The sequence below is a fragment of the Lissotriton helveticus genome, chromosome 8 (genome assembly GCF_964261635.1).
Source record: "Lissotriton helveticus chromosome 8, aLisHel1.1, whole genome shotgun sequence".
Classification (NCBI taxonomy): Eukaryota; Metazoa; Chordata; class Amphibia; order Caudata; family Salamandridae; genus Lissotriton; species Lissotriton helveticus.
This window is the reverse complement of record NC_136069.1, coordinates 756317913-756341276: the sequence shown is the minus strand read 5'-3', so window position 1 is coordinate 756341276 and position 23364 is coordinate 756317913.

The following is a 23364-nucleotide window of genomic DNA, read 5'->3' as shown; positions in this document are numbered from 1 at the left end:
CCATAAAAAAATTTATAAAAGCAGCCTTCCACCATTTTAACACAGTGGTAAACTTACTTCCACGGTGACCACACACATATTTTTGGGGCAGAAAAGAATAGAGCATTTGATAAGCCAAACAGTGCCATCTACAGACAAAAGTAAGTGTATATTTTAGGACTTCAGGAACACAATGGTAATACATAATTCAGAAATACTAACAAGCATTGTTTTACAGCATTTGCTGAAATTCAAAACCAGCAAACAAATTAAAAAGAGATACTACCCAGCGAATAAAACCCTTACTCAGTAACAAAAAAATATACATTTTAAGAGAAATAAATTAAAGTAGGCTTATCTAAAATAAAATATATATTCAATTTTAATTAAAAATGTTATGTTAAAAAATAGCTGGGAATAAATTGTTAAATCGGTAACCTGTGTGCTTGCCTCAGATAAAGAGCTCAATAGTGATAGTGGGCAAATGTACTATTTCTACTCCAACCTGTGCTGACCTCAGGGATAGTGTTGGATGGTGGTGGTGACAAATGTACTATTCCTATTCTGACCTGTGTTTGCCTCCGGGAAAGTGTTGGATGGGGGTGGGGTAAAGTTACTATTCCTACTCCGACCTGTGTTTGCATCAAGGAAAGAGCTGAATAGTGGTGGGGGAAATATACTATTCCTACTCCCACCTGTGCTTGCCTCCGGGAAAGTGTTGGATGGTGTCGGGGCAAATGTAGTATTCCTACTCCGACAGGTGTTTGCCTCAGGGAAAGAGCTTGATGGTGGTGGAGGCAATGTCCTATACAACTCCGGCCTGTGCTGGCCTCAGGGAATGTCATGGATGGTATTGGGGGCAAATGTACTATTCCAACTCCACCAGGATGGTGGTTGGTGGCAAATATACTATTCCTACTCCGACCTGTGTTTGCCTCAGAGAAAGAGCTGGATAGTGGTGGCAAAACTACTATTCCTATTCTGACAGGTGCTTGCCTCAGGGACAGTGCTGGATGGTGGTGGGGGCACATTTACTATTCCTACTCCGACCTGTGCTGGCCTCAGGAAAAGTGTTAGATCAGGTTGGGGGCAAAGTTGTAGTATAAAATTAAAGCTGGTAATTATTAAAACAGTTATATTAACATATTTATGTCAAATATGTGAAATGCAAACAATAAAATATTTGTTTAACAGGAAATATTCTCCACAGAATAAAGGATAAACAACACCTACAGAGGAGGACGGACCCTCCAGCCCAAAATAACAACACACAACAGTGTTCAAAGAAAACAAAGAAGAAAGCAAGGTAAACATATTCTCATTTTTTTATCATTTGCAGGTTAGAATTATACAAGCATTTATATGTGGTGTATATGGAACTTTGTATCACTATTATGAAAATCGCTTACAAATTCAAAAATGTCTTTTAATCATATTTAAAAAGTAAATTCAATTTTTTTGCTGGATATTACACGAAACACCCGATAGCCACAAATTAAATAAAGGACAAGCCCTTCAGAAGAAAAACATCATAACAAGGTAACATTTTTGTTATATTTATTTTTTTAAAAGTTTGAAGTGCTCCAAAAATTTAAAACTCATAAACCAAAGCAAAATGTCAGAAAAAAGCAAGCTAAATGAATGGAGAGTTTATCCAAAATACGTTTTGGGATAATTAGCAGCTTTAAAGTGCACAAGCATTGAAAACCACTAATCGTTTAAATTGCAGGGTAATAGTAATTCTTTAAAAATTCATAAAATAATCCTTAGTTATTAATCACTTTTTTCAGAACCAATAACACAAGGAAAATGCCCAAATTGAAGAACCGCCTAGGAAATTAAATTCAACCACCAAGGACAACATAACTTTCAAAATTCGCAAAAGAAAACCCTCAAAAAGGTAAGTTTTGCAAATAACTCTACTGTATTCAAACTTTGGGGTCCATTAGGATGGCTTGCGGACTCCAGACCGACCGCCACCCTAGCGGTGCTGGGACCGGCCGCCAGTGGTGCGGCGGTCCCTTACTGCCAATTAGGATGCGACCGCCACCATGGCGGTCGCATCCTGTATGTTTAACATTGTGGCGTCGGTGCTGTATCCAGCACCCGCCACAATGTTAAAAGGGCACGCTGTGCATTTGCATGCACAACGTGACAGGCATGGCATGGTGCCTGCCACCTTGTGCATGCAAATGTCGGGGGTACCATTGGTACCCCCCCAAGTGCAGCTACCCATCCCCCCCAACCCCCTGGGGGCCCACAACGGGCTCCGAAAGGCATTCCCCACAAGCCTTTCCATGGCGTAGTGTCCGCCATGGAAATGCATGGAACAGCCATCATCGTGATATGGATGCATGTCTTTTCCGCATGGAAGGCAATCAGGCGGATTGCCTACCGGCGGAAAACTGGTGGACAGTCTTCCCGTGTGCCGGGGTCTCCCCACCAGCTTAATATGGCGGGGGGAAATGAGATGCGGGCAGAGGTTTTTGTTGGGCAGACCGCCCACCGCCATGCGGGCAGTGGCGATCCGCCTGACATACTAATAGGCCCCTAAACCTTTATTCATTTTTAGGTACAAAAAAGAAGCAAACAATTGAAAACCACCTTCAACAAGCAAATACAATAAAATCAAGATTCATACGGCCTAATATTTGTGCTGTAAAATATTGTGCATTAACTTCTAACTAACAAAGTCATTTTTTTATAGGAAAGCAAAAACACTACAAATCAGTCAAACCATATTTTCCCTATTTCAATTTTTTTCAGATACTGGCATCCAGTAAACAAGTCAATTACATCAAGTCCAGCAGAGAAAATACACTATTAAGTCACACAGTGGGTAAGTTTATTGTAAGGAGAGAGTAATTGAGCCTAGGTGTCATTGGAAGTATGTGCATTAACACTCATCTCATTGCACAGGCAGAGCGGCTACTCTTGGTGACTCCATTGAAAGGACCACAGACAATAACCAGTCTGCCTCTGCAATGGATACGGAGGTGCGTGAAAATATAAATGAAATTAAAGCACTAGCATCCACCTCTAATGAACCCTGTGGCTCAGTTTTGAGGGAGGTTTCACAACACATTTCATCACATGTAGCAAGTTGTATGCCCATAATCCCTAACCTATGCAGAATTACTCAGCATAAAAAACAGGCAAGTAACCCCTTACATGTTAAAACCCAAACCTTTTCTGAAATTATCATTCCACCTCAACTTTCTGTAACTGTTACTAATGAACCATTTCTCTACCATAACAAAAGCCGTCTTAAAAGAATACTAATCTTTAGCACACCCCTTAATCTTGTTAGGTTGGAGAGAAGTGAAATTTGGATGATGGATGGGACACTTAAATATACACCCCATCCATTCACTCAAATACACACTATTCATGCCTACATTAATCAAACCATGGTGCCCTTAGTGTACAGTTTACTCCCTGATAAAGAATCCTCAACACATACTGAATTTTTGTCAGTGATAAAAGCTAATACCAGGAACGAAAGTCCTAGGAAACTTTTAATTGACTTTGAATTACCAATGATGAACACAATTACCAAAATGTACACGGATACCCAAATTCAAGGATGTTTTTTTTTCACTTTTCACAGGCATATTGGCGGGAAATTTTGATTTTTCACAGCCTGCTGGGCAGAAAATCTGGATTTTATTAAGGACACGGAGGCTAATATTATGCAAATTCTCCTTTATTACCACAGCTCAGCAGCAATAATAGAATAGAACTTTGTGAACATTCTGAAGAGATGACTACTCCATCTCAGACCAAGTATCTTCCTTCTTGTTAGGCTGCGAAGAAAGATGTTCAACAGGAAAGGAACAGCATTCCAACGAATAAATTTCCAACTTGTAATCCAGAGAGAAGTAGATTCTTATTCTGAAAGAAGAAGAAGAATACATTCCAAATAACATTGATCAAATAAAGGGTTGGTTATACATGAGAATAGAGGCGGGATAATATTAGCCACCGTGTCCTTAATAAAATCCAGATTTTCTGCCCAGCAGGCTGTGAAAAATCTAAATTTTATGGCATGACACGGAGGCCATATTATGCAAGTTCAAAGTGCATTAAGAACATTATCAATCACATTAGAGATTGGTCTAAAATAACAAGATCTAAACATACTATCGTTAGACCAGTCTGCCGCCTTCAAAATTTCTTGTAAACCACCACCAAGGAAATAGGCTTTGAAGGCAGAAGCGCCCCTAAGGGAATGAGCTCCAAAAATTGAGGTATTGATGCCACTTTCATACATAACTTCTTTCACCCACCTAGCTAGAGTTGGTGAGGAAACTCCTTTATGGGGGGATCTAAAGGAAATTTATAATTGAGATTCATTACATCTAAGATTAGCAGTCCTCCTTTCATACTCTTTCAGGCATTTAACCACACAAAGTCTTTCATTCTGAGGAAAGAAGGGATAGAAGATAGAGGAGGATAAGGTTTTAGTTCTTCTTTTAAGATAAAAGCAAACACCCTCTGGTTGAAATGATCTGCTAGAAATATCTAAGGCTTTGACGTCTGAGGTTCTTCTGAAGGATACCAGACATAATAAAACAGTAAGTTTGAGAGAGATTAGTTTCAGAGAAAGGGAAGAGTTTTCTCCCCAAGAAGATAAGGTTCTGAGTACCAGAGTAACGTCCCAAAGGGCGGTATATTTAGCAGTTGGAGGATTGATGACTCTCATGCTCCTCATAATTTTCCTAGTGAGTAAGTTCTGTCCGACGGATAGACCATCAATAAGGGAGTGGCCTGCAGAAATTGCTGATCTATAGACATTAACGGTTCTATAAGAAAGTCCTGAAGTAAATAGTTCCGATAGGTAGTTAATGACATGAACTAGATCAGTTGAAACGGGATCGTAATTTCGTTGAAGATACCAGCGAACCCATTTGTTCCAAGCCAGTCTATATGCCTTCCTTGTTCCTTGAGCCCATGACTCAGAGATGAGTCTGAAAGCATTCGGCGAAAGCCCAGGGATTTGCCATTGTCTCCTGAAATCCTCCATGCCGTCAGGGTTAGAAGACCCTGATCCACAAGGGGGTGGATGTCTCCCTCTGGGCCCAAGAGGATTTCTCTGAACGTGGGTAAGAGAATTGGAAAGTCTATGCTCATTTCCAGGATGACTGGAAACCAGGCTTGGGACCTCCAGAGAGGAGTTATTACGGTTATAATCTCGGTGTAGCGTCGAGCATGAAGAAGAAGTCGAGGAAGCATGGCAAACGGCGGGAAGGCATAAGGTTTCAGACCTCTCCAGTCTTGTAAAAAGGCATCTACTTTCCGAGCTAGAGGGTCCGGCCTCCAACTGAAGAATTCCTTCAGTTGTGTGTTCAGGCGATCTGCAAAAAGGTCTGTCCTGAAAGGACCCCACATTGAGTGAATAGTCAGAAAAATTTGTCTGTCTAATCTCCAATTGCTTGAGTCCCTGAAATTCCTGAAGTACCAATCTGCTACACCATTGCTCAAACCCGGAATATGTTCCGCTACTACCGAAATGTCTTTGTTCAAGCAATATTCCCAAAAACTCTTCGCAAGGTCCGTCAGGCCCTTGGAGTGTGGACCTCCTAATTTGTTGACGTAGCGGACTGCTGAAACATTGTCCATTCGTAGTGTCACACAGCATTTCGCGGTTTTGGGTGTAAAGCAACGAATTGCAAATGAACCTGCTAGTAATTCTAAGCAGTTGATATGCAATCTCTTCTCCTGAGTGGTCCAACGACCACCTGTTGAGTACTTCCCACATCTCGCTCCCCAACCTTGTAAACTCGCATCTGATTCTATTATCAGATCCGGTTGTTCCCCGAAAATGGCTCTGCCATTCCACGCTTCCGCATTCCTCAACCACCAGAGGAGTTCTGTTTTCGACTCTTGATCTAGAGAGATCATATGGGAGTACGAGTGGTTTGATCTTAGAGCACTCGCTTTTAGTCTTTGAAGTGCTCGATAGTGGAGTGGTCCTGGGAAAATTGCTTGGATCGTCGAAGACAAGAGTCCCACTATTCTTGCTAGTACTCTCAGAGGAAAGGTTTTCTTCAAAAGAGCTTTCCTCAATTCTTTCCTCACCTTCCTGACTTTTTCGGATGGTAATTTTAGTTCCGCTTTGATAGTATCTACCGTAAAGCCTAGGAATTGGGTTTCTTGATTGGGTATTGTACAGGATTTTTTTAAGTTTATGATGAAACCCAGATGTTCCAAGATTCGGATTGCAAGGTTTGTGTGAAGAGAGGCAGTCTCTTTCGATTGGGTCATTATTAAGATGTCGTCTAGGTATATGATCAGTCTTACCCCTCTTTCCCTGAGCCAAGCGGTCACAGGTCGTAGAACCTTGGTAAAGCACCAAGGGGCAGATGATAGTCCGAAGGGAAGACTGCAAAATTGGTAGAGTTTCCCTAACCAAGTGAACTGGAGGAATTTCTGGTGGGGTTCCCAAATGCGAATTGTGAGGTAAGCGTCCTTTAAGTCCAACCTGGTGAGCCAGTCCCCTTTCCTTAAGATGTCTCTTAGGAGGTGAATCCCCTCCATTTTGAAATGTTGGTAAACTACCCAACGATTTAAATCTTTTAAGTTTATTACAGGTCTCTGTTCTTTGTTTTTCTTCTCTACCAGAAAAACATTGCTGATAAATCCTTTTATTTTGGTCTGGATTATAGCCCCTTTCTCTAAGAGTGCGTGTACTTCCTTGGAGACCAGGTCTCTGTCTTTGGGAGAGAAAGTGATCTCGTGAGGGCAACGTGTTTGGAAGGGGATCCCCATAAAATCTATTTTGTAACCCTTTACTGTTTGTAAGACCCAGTTGTCTTGAGTTATTAAGTTCCAGTTCCCAGCAAACTGGCGTAATCTCCCTCCCACCTTTGGAGGGGTATCTAAACGGTCTTTGAAGGTTCCTACCTGAAGAAAAGGAACGTTGTCTTCTCTCGCCTCTGAAGGTGCGACCTCGATTTCTTTGCCTTTGTGGGAAGAATTGGGAGTTGTAGTTGCTATGAAATCTTCCTCCGCGGGTGTTGAAGGGTCTTGTAGGTTGAGCTCCGCGGCCGGGAAAACGACCCCGTGTTCTCCCGGCCCTGGTAAAAACTCTATCGTTGAATACCTTTTATATTTCCTTTTGTGATTTCTGAATGGAGCTAAAAGCGTTGACATATTTCGCCATTTCTTTGATGAAGTCTTCTCCAAACAGGAGACCTTGAGAATCAGCACCTCCGTCTTTTTTAGCCAGTTCAATGAGTTTAGGGTCTATTTTAAGCAAGACTCCCTTTCTCCGCTCCGTGGAGATGGCGGTATTAGCGTTGCCTACAAGGCATATAGCTCGTTGCACCCATTCTCTGAGCTCCTTGATGTCAATTTGATTATTGCCTACGTGGGCCGATTCCGTCATTTCAAATATTTTAGACAAAGGACCTACGACGTCAAGTAGACGGTCCTGGCATGACTTCAGTCCTTTATCAATGCCCTTCCTTGGGTCCCTGTTGTTCTTGGCTATAAATGCCACCACTTTGGGGTCCAGCTCAGGTGTCATAGCAATTTTATTTGGCAGGGACGGGCGTGGGCACTCGGATCTTAGTCTGGATCTTACTTCTTGGGGAATCTCCCTTCTAAGCCAGTAAGACAGGTAATCGACTTTGTGCTGTGAGGGGGTCCACTCTGGGGACAGGGGATGTTTTATAAGAAGGGGATCGAACATTTCTTCCCCAAAGGGATCAAGGAGCATACTGTTGGGTGCTGAGGCCTTAGACGCCTCTTCACGGCTTCCAGTTCCCCTGCTGTGGTCGTCTTCCACATCAGTATTGAATCCTGATGAACAGGATAGTTCTATTTCCTCCTCGCAGCTTTCATCGCTGCTATTAATATTGATTGGAAGCTCTGGGCCTCTATTTTGCCCATCTGGGGTGCCCGAGGCACCAGTCTTGTCAGCGCCCCTAGGGCCTGAAGTAATAGAGCTTCTGGGCTTCTTCGCCCCTTTATTAGGTTTAGGCACAGGAATAGCTCTTTTTCCTGCCTTTTTTGGACCCCCATTGACCTTACTAGTAGAGGGAGTGGAGGAAAGGTTAGTAATTAAATCTAATCTTTTGTTAATGGCATCGTCAATTGATCCTAAGGCTTTCTCTACAGCCTTATTGACGAGCTCCTCTAGGTTAAGGACAGTCGATGGGGGTGTCTACATGGTAATTCCCCTTTTTTTTTTTTTGTTATGGGTCAAACTGTTGTTAGTATAATTAGTAAATCGGAAAAGTTACCGATTGTAAACGCGAGAAAAGGAGAGGGGAAACGCACGAGAGGGTGAGGAGATCCTTCACAAAGTCCGTTGGGAAGGGTTGTTAAGGAACACAAAATGGTTGTCAGGCACGTTACTACGCGAACGTGGTCTCTGCTAATGGGCATTCCTCTAATGCGCGTGCGCGTCATTGCCCCGTGTTTGTTTACATCGCGAACAAAGACGGTGTCCGAAAATTGACTAAACGTTCCCAATGAGGAACCAAGGTTTGGGGCTAGGGCTTAGAAGCATGCGGGGAGACTTGAGGTTAGACTAGAAGGTAGGCGTGCGTGCGAGAATCAGATTGCATGTGCGCGTGTGCGCGAGGGATATTTAAAAAAGGCACCGGGTAACGGGAGCTTGTCGGATTAATGGACAAGTCGTCAAAGTGCGAAAATACTATTCCTCAGCATATCACTGGAATAATGAGGACGAGGACGACGCGCATTCAGTCGTCCTCGTTTGTAGGGAACTATAGAACGATAGGTAAATAAAAATAGAGATGACAAGCCCCTAGTGCAAAGCGATATACGGGCAGAAAGACACAGAGTGACACAGAGTGACTTCCTGGATGACAGTATTATAGAGAGATATAAAAATAAGTATAATATCTAGTTACTGCTGACACAACATAAAACTTAAATTATTATAAGTGTTTTAAGTATTATAAAAACGGTTCAACAAAGCAGCAAGACACCAAGTGTCATAAATAAGCTTATTCTAGGTTAAGTTACTAAGCTTGAAGCGCAGAGTACTTATCTTTCTGAGCAGCAGCAACAAAGAAGGAAGATACTTGGTCTGAGATGGAGTAGTCATCTCTTCAGAATGTTCACAAAGTTCTATTCTATTATTGCTGCTGAGCTGTGGTAATAAAGGAGAATTTGCATAATATTAGCCTCCGTGTCATGCCATAAAATTAAAAAAACATCCTTAGTTGAGGATTATATATCAGACAGAAAACTGCAATTTGAATAAAAAAACATGAATTGCACTTTGTTTTGTTCCTCCTGACAGTGTGGATGAATACTACACATCTAATAGTGAATCTGAATACTTTACTGCAAATGAAGATAAATTGGCACCCCTTCTAAATTGCTTTGAAGACACATGGATACCAAACAAGTTAAGACACTGATGGCCAACGGACAACTTAGAGAGGCCTTTCATACCAAGCCACCAAGCCCTTAACGCAGACAGGATACTATGCAGGGTACCAGTATTCCACCTAAACCTTCTATTAACTCAGCACCTCCTGTCCCTCTTATGTCCATACAAACGTGGCACTCAAGACAAGTAGAGGCAAAGGTTCAGAAGCCAGCAGGATCAAATGATACTCAGTCAGCTGTGTTAGATTATTTTCTCAGCCCAGGGTATGATAGAGACTGACCTCTCTCTAAAAGTATTTTCTAGATCAATGTACCAAAGTTCCGCCATCCCTAGCTAAATACAAAGACAAAAATTCTTTGATTAATTAACCAATACATTGGATCCGGAAAACAAGAGGGTGTAGGTCGCTAATTAGAGAAAGCCTCCTGGGCAAGACGGCTAAATCATAACACCTCACCGACCAATTCAATTGAATTGCATCTGAAAGATGAGACACTGGTTCATAATCTTATAGCGTTGGAGGCAAGATCATGCTCACCCACTTCCACTAACGTAGGGATGAAGTATAACCCCCCGCCATGTTCCAGACTCAAGCAAATAGAAGGCACGACACCCGGTTGGGGATGGATTCACTTTTAGTCCTAATTGATTGACAGGTGGAGCAGGTCTTTGAAACTCCCCCAATTGTATGCCACTCAACCAATGTATTGCCATCTTCCATTGAGTGCATTCGGGCCGGAGCCCCACATAGTGGTTTGTCACTGAAGCTCAAGCTAACCACCAGGGAGCTGCCAGATTTTTTGTCAGCTAATATCGGCACTACTCCACTGCTAAGTTGAGACCAGCAATTATGCTCTATCCTATCGCAGACGTGCAATATGATGGAGGATTTCCAGGCAACTCGAAGCGGCCCAGTAGAATCGATGTCTAAACTGTGTATACTTACATGGAATGTGGCAGGCTTAAGATCTAAGGTGGAACTCCCCCACTGTATCTAGTACATAGAGCACTTTAATGTCTGCATCCTAAAAGAAACGTGGGCAACTGCACTGATCTTTATCCCTAGCTATGTTACGGTAAGCTGCCCTGCTTTGAAAAGTAGACCAGGGCGGCCACTTGGGGGACTGTTGATCTGGATAAAGATCAAATTACAATGTGCCATCAGGGTGATCAAGACCAATAGCCCAGATATACTTGTGAATAAACCAGAGGGGCAAGAACAGCAAGGGGCTGGACATTTATAACGTGTATGCCTGTGGCGCCAAAGCGGGTTCAAGATCACCAACCATACAAGCCTTGGAAGATTGCCTTGAAGAAAGAGAGTCCTTTTCCCCTTTATTAATAGCAGGAGACTTTAACACTACGTTTGAACCACTGGGTATAGATGATCCTACAGACACCAACATGGTAGATGAGATGTGGCATGTTCCTCTACTTGATCTTCAACCCATCAAAAATGGACCCAAACTGCCCTACAGTTTCAAGCCCTCCCTCTTGAGTACTGTCTCAGGGCAGCCAATGGCCGCACCTTATCTGATAAGAAGGGTGCCAGTACATTGAATAGAACAGACAGTGTGAGCAAAATTGACTACATACTGCTAGAGCTGAGACTGTGGCCTGATGTATTGGATATGATTGTTGGAGAAACCACAGATAGTGATCACACTTGACCTTACAATGTACAGTAGTTGGATGGAGAACTCATGCTCTATTGCTGTGAAGCTTGCAACTAAGGAGGTATGCCCCACGAATAACAAGAGGCGTCTTTAGTGGGCAAGAGTAGCTATTGATGTACGTAAGCTGGGAGTTATTAATCAAGCACTTTTGAACAGTACTAACTTTCTTAGTGATCTACTACTGAAACGGGGTGAGCTTTCAGCAATAACGACCACCCACACGTCCTTGGTTTCTGAGCTTGCTTCTCATTTTATTCTTCCAATGTATCGCGGCAAGAAGCCATCAGACAATCATCACTTCTCCTGGTTCACCCCGAAATGTAAAAAGCTGCAGCTTGAGCTGGCAACCGTGATAAGAGCAAATCAAGTAGAGGCGATACGACTGGTGAGGAAACAAATCCAAACAAGCGCAGGCCAAAGCAAAAAAGGAGTGGGCTGCAAACCGCTGGGTTCAAATTTGTGAAGCCTGTCAAAGGAAAGATTCCCAGCTGTTCTGGCTGCTTGTTACGAGGGGCGTTGCTGAAAAATTGTAACCACCTACAAGTAATATCTCTGAAGCTGCATGGTATGAACATTTCTTGGCAGTTTATGCAGGATCAGAAGTAGAAGATTCGGAAGGTCCCCTCATGGATCATAGAAGTACCCAACTTAGTGTCAATCTGTTCTCTTCAGCAGAGATAACGCAAAGTATTTGCACTATAAATAAAAACAAAGCATCTGTCCCTGATGGCATATCTGGAGATGTTTTCCTGAGCGACTTCCAGAACTGGACTAACTATATTCTGACTTTAGCAAATGGAATTGCCACAGGGGCTCCGATACCCCAGTCGTGGAGGGGAGCCAAAGTTAGCCCAGTATTTAAGAATGGGGATCGTTCACTATCCTCCAACTATAGGCCAATCAGCCTACTTGATGCCACTCAGAAGGTTTTATCCTGTGCTCTATTAACCAAAAACACAGATTGGATGGAGAAAAAGAACATTATGTCCCCCTACCAAGTGGGGTTCAGGAAGGAAGTGAGCACCGTCGATCAAGTTTTTTGTTTTTCCCTGCTTGCTAGGAAGACCATAATACTAGAACAGGGTAGACTGTATACTGCCTTTATTGATCTAAAGTCAGCTTTTGATCTCATACCCAGGCCTAAACTATGGCAGGTTTTACATGATCAGGGTCTCCCACATGATATTTTGACTCTTCTTATATGGCTACACAAGGGAAACTACGCATGGGTGAGGTGGGGAGACCAAGGTCAGTTGATAGATTCAATCAAAGTTGCTAGAGGGGTACTGCAGGGATCCTTCCTGGTGCCCACTCTTTTTTCACTGTTCATAAACGGAGTGGTGAAGTACCTAGCTGACGTTCAAGCTGATGCCCCCAAATTGGGAGGAGTGAAAATTACAACCTTACTGTTTGCGGATGATACCCTCCTGGTCTCAAAAAACCCCAGTGGCCTTCAATTGCTGCTTGATTGCTTTATGTCCTTCTGTAAATTGAGAGGATTAGAGATTGACAGCTCAAAAACCAAGTTCATGCAGTTAAATCCACACAAATCATTCAAGGACAAACTCTTGCTGGATGGGACGTCCCTAGACAGAGTGGACATTGTCGATTAATTGGGCGTAACGCTTGAGGAGAAAATGTCCTGGAAAAATCACATCTTGATACAGTCCATCCAGCAGAACAAAACTACTGGGGCATTATTGAAGGAACACAGGGCTTCACAAACTAGGCCGATAGCTGCATTACTCCAAATCTATGATCAGAAAGTGGTAAGCTCTGCTCTTTATGGAGCTGAACTGTGGGGTTTTGATAACCTTGAGGGTCGTACTGAAAATAAATTCCTTAGGTCCATTCGCTCCCTCCCACAGAGTACTCTACTGCTGCCTCTTAGATACAACATGGGTAGATCCACAATAGTGGACAAAGCCAGATTACGCCCCATTCTTTTTTAGTTACATCAGAAAAAACACCTGAGCTTATCCACTATGTGGCTGTCCTTGAAAAAGTTTGTAGTCTAGACCATTCGAAAAAATTGGGTGGGTAATAACATTCAAAAATCCCTCTCTGCGGTTGGTCTGGGGAATCTGTGGGTTGAGTCTGATATTAGTTTGCTACCTAGTAGGGACTGCATCAATACCTGCTATTGGAATTGGGTAGACCAGAGATATATATCACAAGCAGGTGGCCACCTTACAACAGAAATTCTTGAATTGAAGCTATTTAGTATGTATGAGCAGTATATGGAGGTAATCACCATCCCAAATGATAGAAAACTATACAAACAGTTCAGATATGGCACTCTTCCACTGAATTCATTTATAGCTGACTGGCAGCGGGGAACTGACGATGCACTACGTTGCTGTCCCTACTGCTCAGGGGCTCATGAGACAAATAACCATGTTTTTTTTGCATGCCCACTGTACAAATCCCCGAGCCTCAAGTCGTTAGCCCTTTCTGCAGGCTGATGGGTACTCGATGCCATCAAGAGGTGCTGCCTATTCTAAAAACAGACTCTAGGCCACTGTTAGTTTGTGCAGTGGCCAAATTTCTGGGGAAAATGTGGCTTATAAGAAGACTTAGGGGGTCATTAGGATGGCGGGCGGACTTTGCCCGCCCGCCATCCTGACGGGGATTGGGACCGCCCGCAATGGGCATTGTAAAATTCCCATTGTAATATGGCTGGCGGTGTCTGATAGACACCGCCACCATATTATTACTTTTCCGCCCTGACCACAAGGCAACCGGGGCAGAAAAGCGATGGACGGTCTTTCCGGGGGCAAAGCGCCCGACATCCTAATGGGCCCCTTAGACTGAAGAATGCCTAAACTACTTACTGTAGCTCTCTAACTTCACCTGGCCCTTTTAGTTTACAGATATAGTTAGAGCATGTTTCACCATTAGCACTAGTATCTGTAGTTTTGTTATCTTGGCTGTGGTCTTGAAAGTAAACGTTCACAAATTGTACTACGGACTTGAGATGCTATGGAAACAAAGCAGACTTTTTTATTCTGTATATATGCCCTATTTATTTGCGCATTTGTTTCCCCTTTATTAGGGTAAAACACTGTAAACTACATTTGTACTAGCTAAATAACAAGTATTTTCAGTGGTATCCCTGTGTTATAAGCACTAGCACTTTTCGTCTTCATCTTCCACTCTGATGTTTTTATGTCTGAGAACACTCTTTGGAGCTAATCTTTGTGCTTAAGTTTATCAATATGAAGCTTCGTTTTATTATGATATTTGTAAGCTTAGCGACTCAACTAAAGAAGCTACTCAGATGAACCAAGGAAATTGAGCCTATCAGACATTAGTTGCATGTTTTTATCAATTGTTTATTGCTATTGTATCTTTTTTATCAACAAGTTCCAATTTCTCTTTTCTATTTTTGAACTCACAATGGCTTATCTATTTTTAACCTTCTTATGAAGATGTATTTATTGTCAGCTAATGATGTATAAAGTAACATCAGTAATCATTGTAAATGTTGGTGAATCTACTATCCTGTACCCATTATACTTTGATGGTCAAAGTATAATGAGAATAAAGTTTCTTGACTGACATGGATTGGCCATCTAAGCAGGTCAGGTTGCAGGAGGAAGCCATGTTTCCATGTGAAATTGTGGAACCGCTACTCGACCTGTTTGGAGAGAGGACCGAAAACAAATAATGCCATAGAAGGATAGCACAACTCCTTTAACAAATCTGTTGGTAAACCACAGCCCAACTTCTTCATTTTTGGGAAGTTTTGAGGAAGGAGCAAAGTTTCAAGAAATTAGAATTTCACAATCATTAACTGGCAGTCTAAACCCATGAATTTCTAAAAAAAACGAAGGAAATGTCCGAGCGACTATTAGGTGCAATTCAATAAATTTTCGTTAATGATGGCTCCAGACTACCTAGATAAAATTGCACACATCCTCCATTTCTAATCTACCCTATCTCCTATAACTCCTTACTTGCCTGTTTTGACAAAAATTCCCCGTAATTCATTTGGCATTTTTCTAAAAAATATTAAATTATAAAAATAAGTTGGGCTTCTTGCCTTCGGTTGTTTTCTTTTTTCAACTCTTGGAGTTATGTACAATCCAGCTTTTTGCCAGGAGTCTTGAGCAGTCATTCAATCCAATGCAATTAGCCCATAATCAGTGCATTAATCAATGTCCCGATTTAAACTAACAGAAAAGGGCACCATTTGGCAAAATAATCTTTTTACAGTTAAAAAAAAACCCGTAAAATATACTGTGCACACCTACAAAAAATGCACCCCAAAAAACAAATCACGAAAAATAAATTTTGTTTGGCAAAAAAAACGCAACAAAATTCCATCGATGCAATCCAATCTCATCTGAAATCCATTAATTAAAAAAACATGAAAAAGTAGTAAAGTTTTGAAAAATATTCCCACCCAAAAATCGATCGTTGCAATCCCCTCTCAACAAAAGTCCATTTGAAGTCCCAAAATCTATATAGCAATAGTATAAAAATACAGAATTTTTTTTTTCCAAACCACAGAGTCTTTCTCCATGTTCCTACGACCCATCCCAATTACTGCGATAACGCAATTACTTATTTTCTATAAAAACCGTCTCTACAAAAATATTCCCAATACAGAGTACTTTCATGACACTTTTGTTTAATTGAATAAATTATCTATGTTTTAATTTAATCCTATTAAACAAAAAGTGTTACGAAAGCAATCAACCTAACGTGGGCCTACAACTTCTACCTGTTTTGGAATTAATTTTTAAGTGAAAACGCACAACATGAACAAAATACACATTTCCTAATTCTTTCTGCCTCCCTCCTCTCTCCTTACAATAAAATTTACCACCATTTATCTATTATTAATATTTAAAATTCACCTTACCTGCACGCAGCTCTGCCTTGCATCTGATCCGGAGTGCGACGATCCTCGTATTGACGAAAGTTAAGAATACGCGGCAATGTCATCCCTTTCTGAAAAAAGGACAATTTACCTATTGACTTCCATGGGAAACCATGGAAAAACCGATAAAGAAATTAAAAAAGATATGTTATACTACATACAAAAATCAATAATAATTTTTTTAAATGATATTGCTAATAAAATATACATCAAAATGTTTTCTGTATGTATTTATTCTCTCTTATATGTATTATAAGTGCCATACAAATATTTACAAACTTTTAATGTCTTTTGATTGTTTATATATTAAATATTTTTTTAATTCAACATTGTGTTTTACAGATTGGATATGTGTATTTATACATTCCTATATGGTATAATGATGCTCTAATAATTTTTATAATTATTATAAATATATTTTAAAAATATTTTTATTTAAAATATTTAGAATAAGTATAGAAAAATATGTTTTAAATTTGCATTAAATTGTTCCCTTAACATTAACTTCCCTCTCCACAAACTCACATTTTTTTTTATAAATAATTTAAAAGTTTAACAATAAATATACTTACAGATTTAATAATAAGTAATAATGAATTATTTAAAATAATACCTGAGTATTATTATACTCCCCCAACCTAAAACTCCTGTTTCCCTTGCATCCCGTTCCAGAGGATAAATGCAAATGACGTTTTATATATCATATCTTCTAAATATTTTATATTTTTAAATTCATGCAATCTAAATATTTATTTTAAAATCATAATTTATTAAAATAAATACATGACTAATAAATATCGTAATTCTTTTTAAATATACATTAAAATATTCCTTTTACATCAACTCACCCACTCCACAAAATCACACTGATTTAATTTGCAAATTTTTAAAATTATAATTATATTAAAAGTTTAACAGTTAATATACTTACAAATGTAATGATAAATAATACTCAAGTATTTAAAATAATACATGAGAATTAATATATTCCTCCACCCTAAAACCCCTGTTTCCCTTGCATTGCATCTCAGTGGATGGATGCAATTGACTTTTTAGATGTTATATCTTCTAAATTGTTTTTTACAATCATTAAATCTAAATATGTTTAAAAAATCATAATTTATTAAAATAAATACATGAGTATTAACTATCATTTTTTTAAATTGACAAACCCCTACGCTGCAAGGCCATTCCCCCCCCCCTCCTCCTTGGCTATTAGAGGTAGTTCGAACTTAGGCCCCTGTAACTTTTTGACCACATAAGGTATACATGCCAAATTTGCGTTCTTCTCTTCCAACATACTGGGGATTCTAAAGGTACCCAGGGTTTGTGGATTCCCCTGGAGGGGACCCACAAATTTGCAAAAATACAGAAAAGTTTTTGTTTTGGGGGGAAAAATGGGAAAAAGTGCTGCAAATAAATGCGTCTGGGTTTTTCCCTGCGAATGGTATCAAAGAAGAGTGCGTGGGGCTGAAATAACCATTTTCCCAGCTTTTAGGAAATGATAGACTTTGTCAGATAACCAAAATTCTTTACACAGTTTTGGCATTTTTCTGGGACATAGCCTATTTTTGCTATTTTGTGTGCTTTCAACCTCCTTCCAGTTAATGGTAGAAATGGGTATGAAAGCAATGATGTATCCTGGAAAGCTATATAATAATAAAAAGTAGACAAAATTCTGAATTCAGCAAGGGGTCATTTGTGGAGATCCCTCAAAGCTTCTTTATAGAAACTAACAGTTAAATATAGAACCAATTGAAAATGAGTTGAAAAAAAAGCCTTTTGTGTCAACGTTTTCACATGTAATTTCTTCTAATTATGACAGATATTTGAAAGCAATATACTGTTACATCCGCGGGCCCTTACTGGTTGAGTGGATATATATAGGACTTGTAGGTTAATCAAGAACCCGACGAACTCAAAGCTAAAAACTAAGCAGCAACTTGCAATGGTTTTTTTATAAGCACAGGGTATATAGCAATATATTCTGGGAAAATATATACATGGAAAAATTGGTATGAAAGACACCTATGTATTTCTGAAATGGGAACAAAATATAGAGTTTAGAAACAGTAGATATTTGCACATTTCCGAAATTGGGAATACTCATACTAGCATGAGAATTATTGGTCATTTTTCAAAATGACTTCTTTTTTACACATTGTCTTTCATTTGGAAGGCAGAAATGCATTATAAGTCAATAGGTAATAACACTTGCGTTACAAATCTGAATTACCCTAAGTCTGCCGATATAAATAGTACCTCAATTGTGTGGGTAGGCATAGTGCCCACGACAGGAAACGGCACAAAACGCAACGTGGACACACCACAATTTCACAGTGAAAAATGACCCTTTTTTGGCAAAGTGCCTAGCTGTTTTTTTTTTTAACCCTAGCTCTGCCGGCACCTAGGGAAACCTAGCAAACCTATACATTTTTTTAAAACACGACACCCGGGGAAATTCAGGATGGGGTGACTTGTCTGTCTTTCCCAGGTTCTGTTACCCAGAATCTCTTGCAAACCTAAATAATTGTCAAAAAAACACATTTTCCTCACATTTCTGTGGTGGAAAGTTCTGGAATCTGCATGGATCCACAAATTTCCACCCACCCCGCGTTCCACAAAGTCTTCCGTGAAAAATGGTACCTCACTTGCGTGGGAAGGCCTAGTGCCCGCAACAAGAAACAGCACAAAACGCAACGTGGAGACACCACAATTTCACAGTGAAAAATTACCCTTTTTTGGCAAAGTGTCTAGGTGTAGTTTTTTAACCCTAGCTCTGCCGGCACCTAGGGAAACCTAGCAAACCCATACATTTTTTAAAACTATACACATTTCTGTGGTAGAAAGTTCTGGAATCTGCGTTGATCCACAAATTTCCACCCACCCAGCATTCCCCAAACTCTTCAGAGAAAAATGGTACCTCACTTGCGTGGGTGTGTCAAGGACCCGTGACAGGCAAGGGCCCAAAAGCTGTTGAGACGACATCAAAATTACCTATCACAAACCAACCTGGTTTTGCCAGGGGTCTCCCATGATTTTTTGGCCCTGGGTTTGGCGGCCATGTAGGTGAACCCACACATTTCTGGAAACTAGACACATGGCTGAGTCCAGCGAGGTGTGGCTTGCGTGGGTCCCCCAACATTCTCTTACCCAGAAAACCCTGCAAACCTCAAATTCTGCTTAAAAAATCACTTTTTTTCTGTGTGGGAAAGTTCTGGAATCTGCGTGGATCCATACATTTCCTTCCACCTAGTGTTCCCCCAGGACTCCTGATAAAAATGGTACCTCACTTGCATGGGTGGGTCAAGGACTCGCGACAGGCATGGGCCCAAAACCTATTGAGGCGACATCAAAATTACCTATCACAAACCTACCTGGTTTTGCAAGGCGGGTCCCATGAGTTTTTGGCCCTGGGCTCGGCGACTATGTAGGGAAACCTACTAAACCCACACATTTCTGGGAACTAGACACTCGGGGAGTCCAGCGAGTTATGGTTGCTAGGTCCCCCAACATTCTCCTACCCAGAATCCCCTGCAAACCTCAAATTTTGCTGAAAAAATCACTTTTTCCCACATTTCTGTGTGAGAAAGTTCTGGAATCTGCGTGGATCCACAAATTTCCTCCCACCCAGCGTTCCCCCAGTTCTCCCGATAAAAATGGTACCTCACTTGTGGTATGTACCTATTATAGTCTAAATAATCATTTTGTGGGCATTAATATAAACTGTAACCCTACCTGAGCTTAGGAATCCACCGAGCGTTCGGCCCCGGCGGGACCCAGAAGTAGCCGGGACCGCATTGCACTGGGGTTTGACGCTCTAGTCGTTGGAGCACACCACTATAAGACTCGCGATGCATCGACCGAGCAGCGTGTGGGAGTAGGATTTTAGTCCGCCTATACTTTGTTGGAGACAGCTTCCTACCCGGTGTGTTAAAAATCTGCCATTGCTGTTTATCTAACGCTGTGCTATCACCTAGAATTAAATCGAAGGATGCACTGTGTTTATCTGTTTTTAACTTAAACTGGTTCGTGTAACATTTATATTGGCTGCATAATCATTTTGTGGGCATTAATATAAACTGTAACCCTACCTGAGCTTAGGAATCCACCAAGAGTTCGGCCCCGGCGGTACCCGGGAGTAGCCGGGACCGCACTGCACTGGGGGTTGACGCTCTAGTTGTTGGAGCACACCACTATAAGACTCGCGATGCAGCGACCCCGCAGCGGGTGCGCCGCTGGCGCGCCAAAGGTGAGCCCGTCTGCGCCTGTCAGCGCCCGGAACGCGACCAGCGCCAGAACCCCTGCCCTTTTTCCCCCAGAAGCATACGGTAGGCAATTGCTGCTACGCCTAAGAACAAACACGTGTCCCACATAATATAATCCCGCAAACTGTCAGCAAAGTAGGGGCCCACTGTCAAAATTGCACCTTTAAACTCCCAGCCAATATAGGTGTGGGATCTCCGGGTATAGCCATCTTGGAGAAAGGAGCTAAGAAGAGTGAACCTTCTAATTACAGAAGTAGGGGATCTAATGAAAGTGACAGAATAAGGGTACACATGAAGTAGAACAGCAAGACAACAGTAATAGAACATGTTAAGTGTCTGCTAATCAATATTCGTTCGCTAGCCAAGCATAAGTATGAGCTGGAGGATCTTATTCAATTTGCATGGCCAGACCTAGTCTTTTTAACTGAAACCTGGGCAGATAAGACTTCAGTTCCCGATTGGAACATTGCCATCCCAGAGGGTTACGCATACCTCCCCCAGGATAGAGGGTCAGGCAAGGGCGGAGGGATAGCAATCATCTATCGCAATCATCTCAAAGTACAACTTGAGATGATCTCAACCCTCCCGGCGGAAGCACTACACTTCTGCATTAAAATTAATAACTTTCAGATCTTCCAAGGGATACTGATTTACCGCCCACCTGGAACTAGAGCAGCCTTCTCACAAGCCATTTTGATGCTCTTGGAATCCTATACCGACTCGTTTTCCCTCACTATTCTAGGAGATCTCAATTATCACCTAGAAGGAAATAATAATGTGGATACCGTTAGGTTGCTAGACAACCTAGAAGCTTTTAATCTCAGACAACTGGTAACAGGACCCACTTATCTGGTAGGCCATATGCTGGATGCAATATTTACTAGTGACCCGGATATTACAGTTTCCAATATGCAATCCCTACCTTGAACAGATCATAAGGCCATTCATTTTACACTGAAACACATTTCACCACAATCTGGAACTCAAGTTAAAGTCTCAGAGGTATTAATTAGGCGCTGAGATAAATTGAAGGATAATGAATTTGAGTCAGCACTCAACCTTTTCCCGATGGCATTAGACTGCGACAATAAAAATAAAAACTCCTTCGTTTTTGTATTTGTTTTCATACTTTTTTTCGTTTTCCCCTGCTTTTAACCGCCGCTCCTCATACCTGCATTGTAATTGGTAACTCACCGCGTTTTGCGGGTCCTGGGTCCTTTTGTTGCTGCCTCTCTGCAGTTGGGCAGTTTGGTGGCCATATTAGGTGAGGGAAGGACGCCGGGCGTGCAGTACACGCTCTAGCGCCCAAGGACGCTCGACCTCCTCTTAAAGGAAGTCATGTTGACGCGCAGTGGTCACGCGCAGCGGGAACGCCGGATCACCGCCGGAGTCACGCCAGAGTCCAGCCCGTCTGCGCCCGTCAGCGTCCCGGAGGCGAGCAGAGCAGCGGTTTCACCTGGATCATCCCATCCTACTGTTATTAGGATTACCTATACGTCGCTTGAGCTATGGGCTCTGCGAAACATTCCCTGTGGTTGCTATACAGTCTTCCCGGGTCGATATAAGGGTAAGAGACGCTGCCCTGGCTGTGATTGGGTACCAGACTATGCCCCGGCCAACTTGCCGAGTAGGGAGTCGGACAGTGTGAAGCATCTTTGTCTGCTTCTTAATACTATGTCTGCACGCAGGCATGCGCAGGATATCTACGATCTGTTGGCCGCTGAAAAGCCGCTTTGTCTGATGCTGACAGAGACCTGGTTCGAGGATTCGTCTAATCCCGATATAGCTATAGCAATTCCCCCCGATTATAATATCTTCAGACAAGATAGACTGGACGGGAGGGGCGGGGCTGTGGCACTTGTGGTAAATAAGTCTGCCACTTGTACCATCATTCCCATGGATACCATCTCAGGATCTGAAGCCCTTGCTTTTTCTATAGCTCTGTCGCCGCATCAATCCCTCAAGGGGCTCTTAGTGTATAGGCCCCCTGGACTGGCAGGCTCTTTCTTCGATGAGCTTCAGTCGGCCATCTCGGCGCTGGCTCTGAGAGCGGAGCACTGCATCCGGGCTGGGGATTTTAATTTCCATATGGATGAGCGTCTGGACCCTGATACGATCAAGCTGATGGAGATCAAGGCTCCCCTTGGCCTTGCCCCTTATCTTTTTGGACCAACGCATGTAAGGGGTCATACCTTAGATCAGGTTTTCTCCACGTCCCCCATTGAGGTTATGTCACTTCTGCCGGTGCTTTGGTCTGACCATAGCCTGGCGAAATTTAATGTACTAGGTACCAATAAGCCATCTAGTACCGCTCCTAGACAGCTGGGGCGAGCCCCCAGGGCCTTTCATCGGGTGACTCCAGCGATGCTGGTCCAGGCATCTCGCGATCATCCTTGCCCTTTCTCGGGAGACCTGGAGAGGGATTTAGAGGCCCTGCAGGTGTGGCTCATGGATAGGCTGAACAATCTGGCCCCCGTGATGGCCCCCGAGTAACATCGAAACGGGTTTCTGCCCCCTGGTTCCCTGAAGCACTGTCGGCCTCTCGTAGGCAGTGTAAGGTGGCGGAAAGGGCTTGGCGCTCTCAGTATGATCCAGTGGCCAGGCTTGTCTATAGGACTGCGGTTAAGGCCTACCATCGTGACATCCTCCTGGAGAAAAAGGGTTACTTTGCAAGAAGGATAGAGGTGGCCTCTAATTCCTGCAAGGAGATCTTTACAATTGTTAGGGAATTCACAGCCGCACAAATTATTTCAACTCATGCCGCTCCATCGGACTCTTGGGTCTCGGCTCTCGCTGATTTTTTCACCACCAAGATCAAACTGATTCAGGACTCTTTTCCTCTGAGGGTATTTGAAGTTCCTCGGAGCCTTGAAGACGGGTCAGGTTTGCGGCCTTTCTCGGGCTCAGTTCTGGCGGCTTTTCCACCTATTTCGATTCCTTCATCGCTGGCACTTATGGCTAATTTTAAGTCTGGGTCTTCTCTTGACCCATGTCCGGCCAAATTCCTTGCGAAAATGGCCGATGCTATAAACCCGCTGGCGAACCCGCTCTTGAATCTTTCCTTGAGTCGGGGGGTGGTCCCGCAGGCTTGGAAACAGGCGATGGTCATTCCCCTTCTCAAGAAGCCTGGTCTTGACCCGGAGGCCTTGGCCAATTATAGGCCAATCTCTCTCCTCCCCG